This window comes from Rhineura floridana, unplaced genomic scaffold (assembly GCF_030035675.1).
Source record: "Rhineura floridana isolate rRhiFlo1 unplaced genomic scaffold, rRhiFlo1.hap2 scaffold_24, whole genome shotgun sequence".
NCBI lineage: Eukaryota > Metazoa > Chordata > Lepidosauria > Squamata > Rhineuridae > Rhineura > Rhineura floridana.
The window spans coordinates 115,257-128,343 of record NW_026902527.1 but is presented as its reverse complement, the minus strand read 5'-3'; positions in this window follow the sequence as shown (position 1 = coordinate 128,343).

Below are 13,087 nucleotides of genomic sequence, written 5' to 3'. Positions count from 1 at the left end.
TGTTAGGCACTGGGGAACATTTTGGGACAAGCCGGGCCTGTACAAAAGGGACGGGCTCCACTTGAACCAGAACGGAACCAGACTGCTGGCACTTAAAATTAAAAAGGTAGCAGAGCAGCTTTTAAACTGACTGAGGGGGGAAACCCGACAGGAGCTGAGAAAGGTCCGGTTCGGAATAAACCTCCCCCCGGGATAAAAACCAAAGAAATGATGAAATTTTAAAAGGGGTAGGCCTAGAAGTAGGCATTGTGAGAGCAGGGGCACAGGATATCAATTCAGAAGAGCAAAATTACCACAGGCCTAACCACAAGTGCCAAAGACACTTGAAGAGAGACACTGCTTACAAGTGCCTGTACGCTAATGCTAGGAGCCTCCGAACCAAGATGGGAGAACTGGAGTGCTTGGTCTTAGAGGAGAGCATTGATATAGTGAGCATAACGGAGACCTGGTGGAATGGAGAAAACCAGTGGGATACGGTTATCCCTGGATATAAACTATATCGGAAGGACAGGGAAGGGCGTATTGGTGGCGGAGTTGCTCTATACGTGAAAGAAGGCATTGAATCCAGCAAGCTCGAAACCCCAAAAGAGGCAGACTCCTCCACAGAATCGTGGGTGGTGATACCGTGCCCCAGGAGGGACTTAATACTGGGAACGATCTATCGTCCCCCTGATCAAAATGCTCAGGGAGACCTGGAGATGAGATATGAAATTGAGGAAGCATCCAAACTAGGAAATGTGGTAGTAATGGGTGACTTCAACTACCCGGACATAGACTGGCCGCATATGTGTTCCAGTCATGACAAAGAAGCAAAGTTTCTAGATATTCTAAATGACTATTCCCTAGACCAGTTGGTCATGGAACCGACCACAGGGACGGCAACCCTGGACTTAATCCTCAGTGGGGACCGGGACCTGTTGCGAGATGTAAGTGTTGTTGAACCGATTGGGAGCAGTGACCACAGTGCTATTAAATTAAACATACATGTAAATGGCCAATTGCCAAGAAAATCCAACACGGTCACATTTGACTTCAAAAGAGGAAACTTCACAAAAATGAGGGGATTGGTAAAAAGAAAGCTGAAAAACAAAGTCCAGAGGGTCACATCACTCGAAAATGCTTGGAAGTTGTTTAAAAACACTATATTAGAAGCTCAACTGGAGTGCATACCGCAGATCAGAAAAGGTACCGCCAGGGCCAAGAAGATGCCAGCATGGTTAACGAGCAAAGTCAAGGAAGCTCTTAGAGGCAAAAAGTCTTCCTTCAGAAAATGGAAGTCTTGTCCGAATGAAGAAAATAAAAAAGAACACAAACTCTGGCAAAAGAAATGCATGAAGACAATAAGGGATGCTAAAAAAGAATTTGAGGAGCACATTGCTAAGAACATAAAAACCAACAACAAAAAATTCTATAAATACATTCAAAGCAGGAGACCATCTAGGGAGGCGATTGGGCCCTTGGATGATAAGGGAGTCAAAGGTGTACTAAAGAACGATAAGGAGATTGCAGAGAAGCTAAATGAATTCTTTGCATCTGTCTTCACAGTGGAAGATATAGGGCAGATCCCTGAACCTGAACTAACATTTGCAGGAAGGGATTCTGAGGAACTGAGACAAATAGTGGTAACGAGAGAGGAAGTTCTAGGCTTAATGGACAATATAAAAACTGACAAATCACCGGTCCCGGATGGCATCCACCCGAGAGTTCTCAAAGAACTCAAAGGTGAAATTGCTGATCTGCTAAGTAAAATATGTAACTTGTCCCTTGGGTCCTCCTCCGTGCCTGAGGACTGGAAAGTGGCCAATGTAACGCCAATCTTTTTTTTTTTTTTTTACAATAATTTTTATTCAAATTTTCATAAAACATACAAAACAAAATCATAAAACATTCAAAGACAAAAAACAAAACAAAACAAAAATGATTAAACAAAAAAATAAAATGTTGACTTCCCATTTGTCGCAGATCAAATCAGTTATAGGTCTACAATATATAACAATCCTGTCTCTTAAATTATATTATAAAATCACTTTCCTCCAGTAGTTATCTTAATTAATCATCAAATCTCATAAACATTACTTTATTCTTTCCACAAAAAGTGAAAGAGAGATTTCAATTCTTTAAGAAATATATCTATCAATTTTTCTCCTAATAAACATGTCGATTAATCCATCTCGTTAATAATAATAATAATCTTATTGTCATAACCATAGTCCAAATAAACATATCGATTAATCCATCTCATCAAAATCTGTTAGGTCCAATAATTTCAATAGCCATTATTCCATTATCCATATTAATTCCATCTTCCATCTTCAATAGTCCTGTTAAGTCCAGTAATTTCAGTGTCCAATCTTCCATTATCAGTATTCCATAATAATCTTGCTGTCATAGCCATAGTCATATAATAAGAGTCTGATGGGAATTTCCTCTATCCCAAATATTTTCTTGCCATCAATTCTGAATAAGTTGCTGAAATATTGTTGTAAAGTCATATCTCTGTTCTTCTTTTTTACAAAATGCACTAGCTCATCTCTTGAGAGTTTTTCCATTGTCACATGGCTGCAGTTAATTCCATAGATTTTCTCTATATCAAGCTCCATCACGTCATTCCAGTCCACAAGACTATCCAAGCCATTGATAACTTTATCTCTAATATCTTCATTAATTTCTTCAGAGATAACGTTAAATTCCAAACAGTAGATTTTATTTCTAATATCCATAAACTCCAGATCTTTTTCCAATTCCACATTTGTTCCAATCTCCAGGGCTTGTATCTTCCCTTTATTTTTTCTTTTCTCATCTCTGATCTCATTCTCCTCTCTCACAGGATCCCCTATTTCTTTAAGCTCCTGCGTCATTTTGCTCAGTTCAATTTTCAGCTCCTTACTGCCCTGTCGCAGGGTTTGTTTCATTATCTCAATCTCATCCATTATTTTCTGAAACATAATTACTTCCAGATTCTCAGCCACTTTCTTGATTGCCATTTTTAAAAGCACAAAAACAAAACAAAACAAAAATAAAGAAGAACCACTTCTTATTTCAGCAACAATTGGGTTAATATTCCAGGCTTGATGACATCACAGTATAAACAGAGCAGCCTGCCTTATCTCTCTATGTTCAAGAATACAAAACAAATTTAGTTCCCAGCATCAAAACAGTTAGTGGCGTTGTGAAGAAGCAGATTCGTCAAAATAAAATAGACCAAAAAGGGAATAGTCCCAGACAATATAATGTTCCTCGGAATAGAAATCCCTCTTCTGTTTATATCTTTAGAATGCACTTCCAGGACAGCTTTTTGCAATAGAAACAGAGATAAGCTGTTAATTTCGTGAATAACAGAGAAGAGTTATAGCTCACCCAGAAGTTCTTTAAAGCTGATTCATTTGACAAATCTCTTTTTGCTGCAACAATTTAAACCAAGTAAAAAAAATAATAGAAAGAAGGGTGCTTGCCTGTTAGTCCGTTTTCTCTTTGAAGAAAAGATAAACGTATCGCATTAATCAGATAGAGCTTGTTCGGAAGTCCGTCCGGCATTGCTGGCTGGACCTTTTCTCATAAATTAATGAAATCCAGTCCTCCCAACAAAAACAGGCTTTTGAGGTTGATCTCTACGTTTCTCCCTGCTCGGGTGAAATTTCATCAGTCAAAAAAAAAAATGTTCTGACTGATTTATATCTGAATAAGCTTCTTTTGAGGTGGGAGCCCGTCTCAAAAGCAGGCACAAGCGAAGTCACCCTTCCCGGAAGTCGTAACGCCAATCTTCAAAAAGGGATCCAGAGGGGATCCCGGAAATTACAGGCCAGTTAGCTTAACTTCTGTCCCTGGAAAACTGGTAGAAAGTATTATTAAAGCTAGATTAACTAAGCACATAGAAGAACAAGCCTTGCTGAAGCAGAGCCAGCATGGCTTCTGCAAGGGAAAGTCCTGTCTCAGTAACCTATTAGAATTCTTTGAGAGTGTCAACAAGCATATAGATAGAGGTGATCCAGTGGACATAGTGTACTTAGACATTCAAAAAGCATTTGACAAGGTACCTCACCAAAGACTTCTGAGGAAGTTTAGCAATCATGGAATAAGAGGAGAGGTCCTCTTGTGGATAAGGAATTGGTTAAGAAGCAGAAAGCAGAGAGTAGGAATCAACGGACAGTTCTCCCAATGGAGGACTGTAGAAAGTGGAGTCCCTCAAGGATCGGTATTGGGACCTGTACTTTTCAACTTGTTCATTAATGACCTAGAATTAGGAGTGAGCAGTGAAGTGGCCAAGTTTGCTGAGGACACTAAATTGTTCAGGGTTGTTAAAACAAAAAGGAATTGCGAAGAGCTCCAAAAAGACCTCTCCAAACTGAGTGAATGGGTGGAAAAATGGCAAATGCAATTCAATATAAACAAGTGTAAAATTATGCATATTGGAGACAAAAATCTTAATTTCACATATACGCTCATGGGGTCTGAACTGGCGGTGACCGACCAGGAGAGAGACCTCGGGGTTGTAGTGGACAGCACGATGAAAATGTCGACCCAGTGTGCGGCAGCTGTGAAAAAGTCAAATTCCATGCTAGGGATAATTAGGAAAGGTATTGAAAATAAAACAGTCGATATCATAATGCCATTGTATAAATCTATGGTGCGGCCGCATTTGGAATACTGTGTACAGTTCTGGTCGCCTCATCTCAAAAAGGATACTATAGAGTTGGAAAAGGTTCAGAAGAGGGCAACCAGAATGATCAAGGGGATGGAGCGACTCCCTTACGAGGAAAGGTTGCAGCATTTGGGGCTTTTTAGTGTAGAGAAAAGGCGGGTCAGAGGAGACATGATAGAAGTGTATAAAATTATGCATGGCATTGAGAAAGTGGATAGAGAAAAGTTCTTCTCCCTCTCTCATAATACTAGAACTCATGGACATTCAAAGAAGCTGAATGTTGGAAGATTCAGGACAGACAAAAGGAAGTACTTCTTTACTCAGTGCATAGTTAAACTATGGAATTTGCTCCCACAAGATGCAGTAATGGCCACCAGCTTGGATGGTTTTAAAAGAAGATTAGACAAATTCATGGAGGACAGGGCTATCAATGGCTACTAGCCGTGATGGCTGTGCTGTGCCACCCTAGTCAGAGGCAGCATGCTTCTGAAAACCAGTTGCCGGAAGCCTCAGGAGGGGAGAGTGTTCTTGCACTCGGGTCCTGCTTGCGGGCTTCCCCCAGGCACCTGGTTGGCCACTGTGGGAACAGGATGCTGGACTAGATGGGCCACTGGCCTGATCCAGCAGGCTCTTCTTATGTTCTTATGTTAAGATATTGGAGAAATATAAAATAAATACAAATTAAAAAGGGGGGGAGGTGAAGAGACCTTAAATATGCTACTCACCATCTCTCAGCCTATCCTCCCCTCAGGATGAAAACAATGGACCACCCCCAGGAAGAAGGGCACACTTAAAATGTAGAGGAAAACATCATCTACAACCATAGTGTGAAATCAAATACTTATTGGGACACAGTATGAAAAATATTTACATAAACATGACTATCAAATATGTCTATGAATTACACAATCCTTAAATATATTTATAGTGCAATCCGATGTTTGTTTACTCAGAAGTAAGTCCCAATGTATTCAATGGGGCTTACTCAAACTGGGAAGTGTGCAGAGAACTACAGCCTCAAGTGATAAGGAACTTGTTCTTTCAACTTGTTCTTTTAAGTTGAGACCTTATCCAAGACTGAGTCTGTGTTGGAATTGCTTTTTAATATGTTTTTAAGCCTTTTCTTTTTTAAAAAATAAGATGCTTTTTTAAAGCTTTTAAAAAATATTTTCAAAGATGTTTTAATATATTTTAAAGTCTGTTTTTATGATGTTTTAAAGTGCTTTTAGTGCTTTTGTTTGCTGCCCTGGGCTCCTACTGGGAGGAAGGGCGGGATATAAATCAAATAAATAAATAAACTTCATTCACCCAACCCAAAATTCAGAATCATGCCTCTTTAGGCTGTTTTCCAACTGTTTATTCTTGCTTTATGGTTATTGGGTTTTAAATGGCTTTGTTTCTTGTTGTGAGCTGCCTTCCAACCCTACCTCACAGGGGTGTTGGAAAGTCTACACACACACTGCAGATGTATAAATACATACAGCCCATATAATAGTTTATTGTCAAACCAGTTGGTCATTGCAGAAAAATCAGTATTAGTTTTAAAAAAATCAGTATTCATTTCCAACAGAATAAAAACTGTAATATCTAAGTAAGCCCTGCCTACTTGCTTTAAAATAGGACTTGGAGGGGGGGTGAACAGAAAGAGAACACAAACACAATTCTTTTTTACATTCACTCCAAAGTCCCATTGATTTTCAGCACATTCATAACCTTGTCTACTCAAAAGTAAATCCTATTGAATTCCATGGGATTTACTCTGGAGATATGGGATTAGCAATGCTTTTACCCCCACAAAAGCAAGTATTGGGAAGGTTTTGAAAACACTGCCCAGGATCTGACTCCTACGCACAAGAGGGGAAAAAAATGAAATATATATACTTACCCAATTTATGAGATTTTCAGATAAACGGGGGGGGGGACCCACCATTTTCTGGCCTTGCAATGAGGTTTACTAGACCCTGCCACAGGTCAAACAAACTCTTCTCTGATTGACTGCAATCCTGAATGGGCGGGGTTAAAGCTACAAAGTGCTATACAGTAGTTTAAAAAAGATTAAATGGGTGGGCTGACGTTTTTATGTTTATCTCGAGAACCGGACCAGCTAGAAACTATTTTTTTTAAAAAATTAAAGCTGAGAATCACCCCCCTCTGATGGTGTCACCTAGTGTGGTCCACACACCCTGGACCCCCTAGTAACACGCCACTGGGGGGCGGCTGACGTTTTTATGCATATCTCGAGAACCGGACCACCTAGAAACTTAATTTTTTTAAAATTAAAGCTGAGAGTCACCCCCCTCTGATGGTGTCACCTGGTGCGGTGCGCAACCCCCTAGTGACGCCACTGGAGGGCGGTTGTAAAAATCTTTATTGGTACAATTCAGAAGAAATCATGTCAAGGCTGTGAATTTGCTGCTAGATTGAGGTGGGTCAGGGGTAGTGCACAGTCAGAGGGCTGATAATGTTGGAAGTGGGGCAAGAGCAACTCCTGTTCTGTTCTTTTTTTTGTGTTCCAGAAGGGAGATAGAGCTAGGATTCTTCAGATGGATAGGCTAGAAGGAATATATAATAGGAAAACAAAGAACCATGTAAAGTACCTTTACAAGGAGTTATTTTCTCTGAAGGACACTGCTGAGAGAGGCAGCCTGAATAAACACATAGAAAGTTTTACAGAACTCCTGGCTAAACTTGAGAGATGTGGGAAAGATCGAGATGATGATATGAAAAAGGCACTGGTTTTGAGCTCTCGTCATCAGCATCATACGTTAATTTCCTGTGTGCTAGAAAATTCTGACCAAAACCTGAGTCAGATTATATCAAATTTAAAAGACCAAGATCTTAAAGAAAGACAGGAACTGGGGACTGTGTCGGAGCAAGCAAACTTTACTATGGGGAGAAACAAACAAACAAAGGGTAGTGACATGAGTCATCGCCCGAATCCACAAAAGGGCACAGACCAACACAGACGGAAGTTCTGTTTTAAATGCATCTCTTCAAATCATCTTCAATGAAAATGCAATAGGTGGCAGACAACAGCGAGGCCTGACTTTAAACAAAGGCAAGCTGAAGTGAGAAAAGCCCCTAGGCCAGCCTTCCCCAACCAGTGGGCCACCAGGTGTTGTTGGACCACAACTCCCATCAGCCTCAGCCAGCATTGCCAATGCTCAGGAAAGATGGGAGTTGTGGTCCAACAACATCTGGTGGCCCACTGGTTGGGAAAGGCTGCCCTAGGCAGACTGAAAAGCCGAAAACAGAGGCTTCAAGTTACCATGTGACTGATGAGAGGAGAAATGGTTGAAAAAACAGATTTTTAATTGATTCAGGATCCACCTCACATCTTGTAATTGATAAAAACCGGTTTAAAAGTTTTAAAAGTCACCAGCAAAAAATATTGACAGCATCTGGACAAATATTCTTTTGTGAAGGAATAGGTGCAGTAGAATTGCTTTGCAAAACGCCAGATGGCCAAAGACAACTTGAACTTAAAAACTGCCTATATGTTCCAGATTTTAAAAACAACTTAATAAGTGCGACTAAGATAATGAAATTAGGAGGTGAACTTTATATGAGGGGAGAATTTTGCTACGTTCTAGATGGAGAAATATGTTGCACTGCAAAATTGAAAGATGGCCTTTTACATTTAGAATATCTTGAAACTATGCATGCAAATGTGGTCAAGGAAACCTGTAATTCTGAATGTTTGCATATCTGGCATAGAAGAATGGGACATGCCAGTTTAGCTAGAGTCACAGCTCTAGAAAAGGAGAAATTGGCAAGAGGCATTCAAATTGGACAGTGCAAATTGACACAGACAGGTGAATGCCGTATTAAGACAAAGAGTGTGAAACCAAAATTTCCTAAGGAAAGTGAGAGGAGAACCAAAAAGTCTCTAGAATTAATTCACACTGATCTTTGTGGGCCAATGAAAGTGCCCTCCCAGGGTGGAAATTTATACATGCAAACTTTTATAGATGACTACTCCAGGTATACTACAACGTACCTGATAAAGGACAAAACTCAAGCACTTCAAAAATTTGGCAGAAAGCCACAGATCATAAGATCTGACAATGCAAAGGAATAAAAGAGAAATCTAACAGGTAAAGGAAACAGGGTTTAAGCTAACCTAAGCTGTTCCCTCAAAACCTTTCTTAAAAATGTGCATGGCATTTTTATTTTTAATTTGGAAAAGGGTCACCGGCCAGAAAGGGGCTTCCCTCTCCCCTCGCTCTCCCTGCAAAGCAGCGGAGGAGCTTCAGCCACTCTGCTCTTTAAGGGTTAACCAGTGAGGACAGACCCAAAGGAAAGAGCCCAAACGAGGGACTTCCCTTTCCTGGCCTGCCTCTCTTCAAGAAATGCAGGTGGAAGCGTGGAGCACCTCTTAGTGCGCAGCGATGTTGGAGAGCGGAGTTGCACTGGGGGCCCCTCAAAACAAAGGTATGCAATGGGGTGCAGAGGGAGGGTGGGAGAGGGCGAGGACCCCCTTAAGCCCCCCTCCCCGCAGACCCTCCAGATCGGAGGCTGCAGCTCTGCCCCGTCCCGTCTGCCTCTCCCCTGAGCTGGGCTGGCTGTGTTGGAGCTGGATCGAAGCATCCCCCGGGAACATCATGACACTGAATTTTGTTCCTAATTGCCAGTTCCAGTTTTTTTGAAAGTTCAAAACACTAAAAAGAAGAAAAGTTGACAGCTGCAGCAACTTGAAGCCAAAGTTAACATGTCTCTGATCCCCAAAATATATGTTGGGGTACCCTGTATGATATATCACTGCGATCGGGGGACTCCCCCATCAAGAATAACAATACATGTATGCGATCAAAATCATTAGGCTTCTGATATTATTATAAATTCATAATGATATCATAAAACCCAAAAAAATAAGTAACTGATGGTGCCCACTTGAAAATCTGCTCTGGGCCAGGACAAGTCATGCACCCCAGGAAAGGGGAGGGCGTCCTCTAGGAGATGCCAGTGCATCCCATCCATCCCAGAGGTTCTGCCGGCCACAGGGCACGGATGAGGGCATCTTCGCAAAACCAAAATAGACAAAAACACAAAGGAAAAAAATAAGTAACTGATGGTGCCCACTTGAAAATCTGCTCTGGGCCAGGACAAGTCATGCACCCCAGGAAAGGGGAGGGCGTCCTCTAGGAGATGCCAGTGCATCCCATCCACCCCAGAGGTTCTGCCGGCCACAGGTTACAGATGAGGGCATCTTTGCAAAACCAAAATAGACAAAAACACAAAGAAAACATAAGTAACTGGGAGTGCCCACACAAAATCTCCCCTGGGCCAGGACAAATCATGCACCCCAGGAAAGGGGAGGGTGTCCTCTAGGAGATGCCAGTGCATACCATCTGCCCCAGAGGTTCTGCCGGCCACAGGGCACGGATGAGGGCATCTTCGCAAAACCAAAATAGACAAAAACACAAAGGAAAAAAATAAGTAACTGATGGTGCCCACTTGAAAATCTGCTCTGGGCCAGGACAAATCATGCACCCCAGGAAAGGGGAGGGTGTCCTCTGGGAGATGCCAGTGCATCCCATCCACCCCAGAGGTTCTGCCGGCCACAGGGCACGGATGAGGGCATCTTCGCAAAACCAAAATAGACAAAAACACAAAGGAAAAAAATAAGTAACTGATGGTGCCCACTTGAAAATCTGCTCTGGGCCAGGACAAATCATGCACCCCAGGAAAGGGGAGGGTGTCCTCTGGGAGATGCCAGTGCATCCCATCCACCCCAGAGGTTCTGCCGGCCACAGGGCACGGATGAGGGCATCTTCGCAAAACCAAAATAGACAAAAACACAAAGGAGAAAATAAGTAACTGGGAGTGCCCACCCAAAATCTCCCCTGGGCCAGGACAAATCATACACCCCAGGAAAGGGGAGGGTGTCCTCTCTAACATAACAGTGTGTATAAAAAAGAAGTAACTGGGGGTCTACAAGAAAAACCTTTCGAGGCAGGAGGCAGTGGCATCTCTCAGAGAACAATATCCACTTCTCTGCAGTGAATGATTTTTCATAGCCCACAGCAGATTTTGCGTGGTCACCGCAAATTACGTATTTTCCCCTATTTTCATAATTTTAGCTGGGAAAGACTGGCATATAGAATACACCCTCCCTTTTCCTGGGGCATATGATTTGTCCTGGCCCAGAGCAGAGTTTGGGGTGGGCATCCCAATTACTAATTCTTTATGATTTTATGACATCATGATGCATTTATGATACGCATTCCGGAGCCCCCAGCAGACAGAGGCTTCTTCATGGGTGGGGCTGGGGAGTTATCAGGTTTGCTCTGGAGCCCCGAGCCCTGTGCGGTCTGTCAACGCCTGGCTCTGGGCAGGGGACCCTTCCCTTGAGGCGCTCTTACGGTGGGCTGAACGAATCGTCCTTGGCCCAGCAGTGGCGGCCACCCCTGCTTTTCTCCTCTTTTCCTCGGGAGGTCGCTCTGGGTCCTGCAGCAGAAGGAGGTGCCAAGAAACGGGGGCAGAGATGAGTGGAGCTCTTCAGAGCAGGGGAACTTTTGCTGCTGTCTGTTCCTCCCTCCGATCCCAGCTACGTTGCTCCCCCTTCCCCCCAGTAGCCTCCAAGACCAGCATCTCCTTTCCACTCCACCCACCACCCAGTCATTTCCTCCCTCCCTTCCCAGAGGGATCAGCCTTTCCGGCATTTGTCTGCCTTTGCAGAGGTCTGATGGCAGCTGCAGGGATCGCAGGAGGCATCAACTGAGACGCTGCTTAGAAAGATGGGAGCAATGGAGCATTCAGCTGCTTGGGGAAAAATTCCACCACACTGGATTCATCGGAAAAAACCAAGCCTGGTTTTCTGGCCACTCTTCCGTTCCCAAGCTGTGGCCTCCACATTCATTCTGCCCCACAAAGCTGGCTCTAACATTGACACAGTTGTGACTGGAGCAGCAGGAACTGGGCAGCCCTGGGTTCGATTGTGCACATCTTGTATGGCCTGCCTCTGTTCTTCTGAGTGAAGCTGGATAGGAGCAGTGGGGCAGTGTGTGTGGGGGGAACAGAAGCAGAGGTGGAGGGGGCCATATCAGGAGCCTGTGCCTTCAATCTCTTGTGTAAGGCCTCTGCCAAAACTTCAGTGGGCTGCTTATGGAACTGATCCATATTTTCTCCCAGATTTCTAAGCGTGGACCAAAGCTGATTACGGAGGGGATCCCCAAAACCCACCAGTTCATTTCCCTGTCGGGTCTGAGTAGGGTCATTACTTTGGTGGGAGGGAGACAAGTTGCCGTGATTGCTGCTGCAGTTATTGAACCCAGGTCTCCTGTCTCCCCCCCCCCGCTGATGTGAAATTACCCCGATTGGAACCAGGGGACAAGAGAGGGTGGCAAGTTCCTCTCCCCTGGGGTCCCCAATTTGCATTGGGTACAACAGATGAATGAGGCCCTTGATTGGTCTATGGGACAGTTTAAATTGGCTCGAGCTGAACCTTCTTCTGTGCAGTGGCGGCTTTCCCCCCTCCAACCCATCGAAGGAGCTCAGAGACTTGCGAAATAGCCACACTCAATTCCCACCAGATAACACATTCAAGATCCATCCTCCCTATTGCTAACTTCGTTTGAGCATTTAACCCCATGTGCACGGCTTCCAGAAAGTCTGTTATACTCACACTGGCCATCTTCCTGACGTCTCACATGGCCTGATAAACATGCAAGGAATTTCTTCCACTTTGCACAATATCTTGCCACCTGCATTAGATCTTGAGCATCAGCAATAGAATACATTTCATCTGCCCAGTTAACCAAGTCCAAACTGTGTCCTTATTCAAAGAACCCAAAATATCAGCCACTGCCTTTGCCTTGGGAGGGGACCAACATACAATCTCTTGGACAATTTTATTACGAGCTGGCCCCATCCCAGTGGTTTCCACCACATTTTTCATTATAATGGGTGCAAGTAGCTGTGACTCCTTCCATTCAGGATTTAAAGGAGCAGATGATACAGCCTCTTCTGGGAGGGGATGAGAGGGGGAAGGCCGCATTCCTGCTCCCCATCACCCGAAACATGCATGACTGTGGCCACCAGCCCCCGTTGGACCTGCAACTGTTTTTCCAGTTCTTGAATTTGAGCTTTACACTTACCATGGCTAACGTTTAACCATTGCTCTCGTGCTCTAACCAATAGGTGTCTTAACCTCTAAATTACCACAGCATTTAAAGGACATTTCCCCACTTATTTTAAACCAAGAGACAGCGAAACATAGTAATCAAGGAAAAGGAAATCACACCTATTGCAGACACATGCAGAACTTGGCTACCTGTTTCCCTGGATTGCAGGACTGTTCAGACGTTACTTTATTTCCTGCAACCCTGGCTGCCCACCAGTCTCCGCCAGTCTGTTACATTTGCTCTTGGGAACCTGAGTGTGTGAACTTGCCACCTCCCTGTCCCATGAAACACACCTCCTTGAGAGGAGGGGGATCTCTTGCCA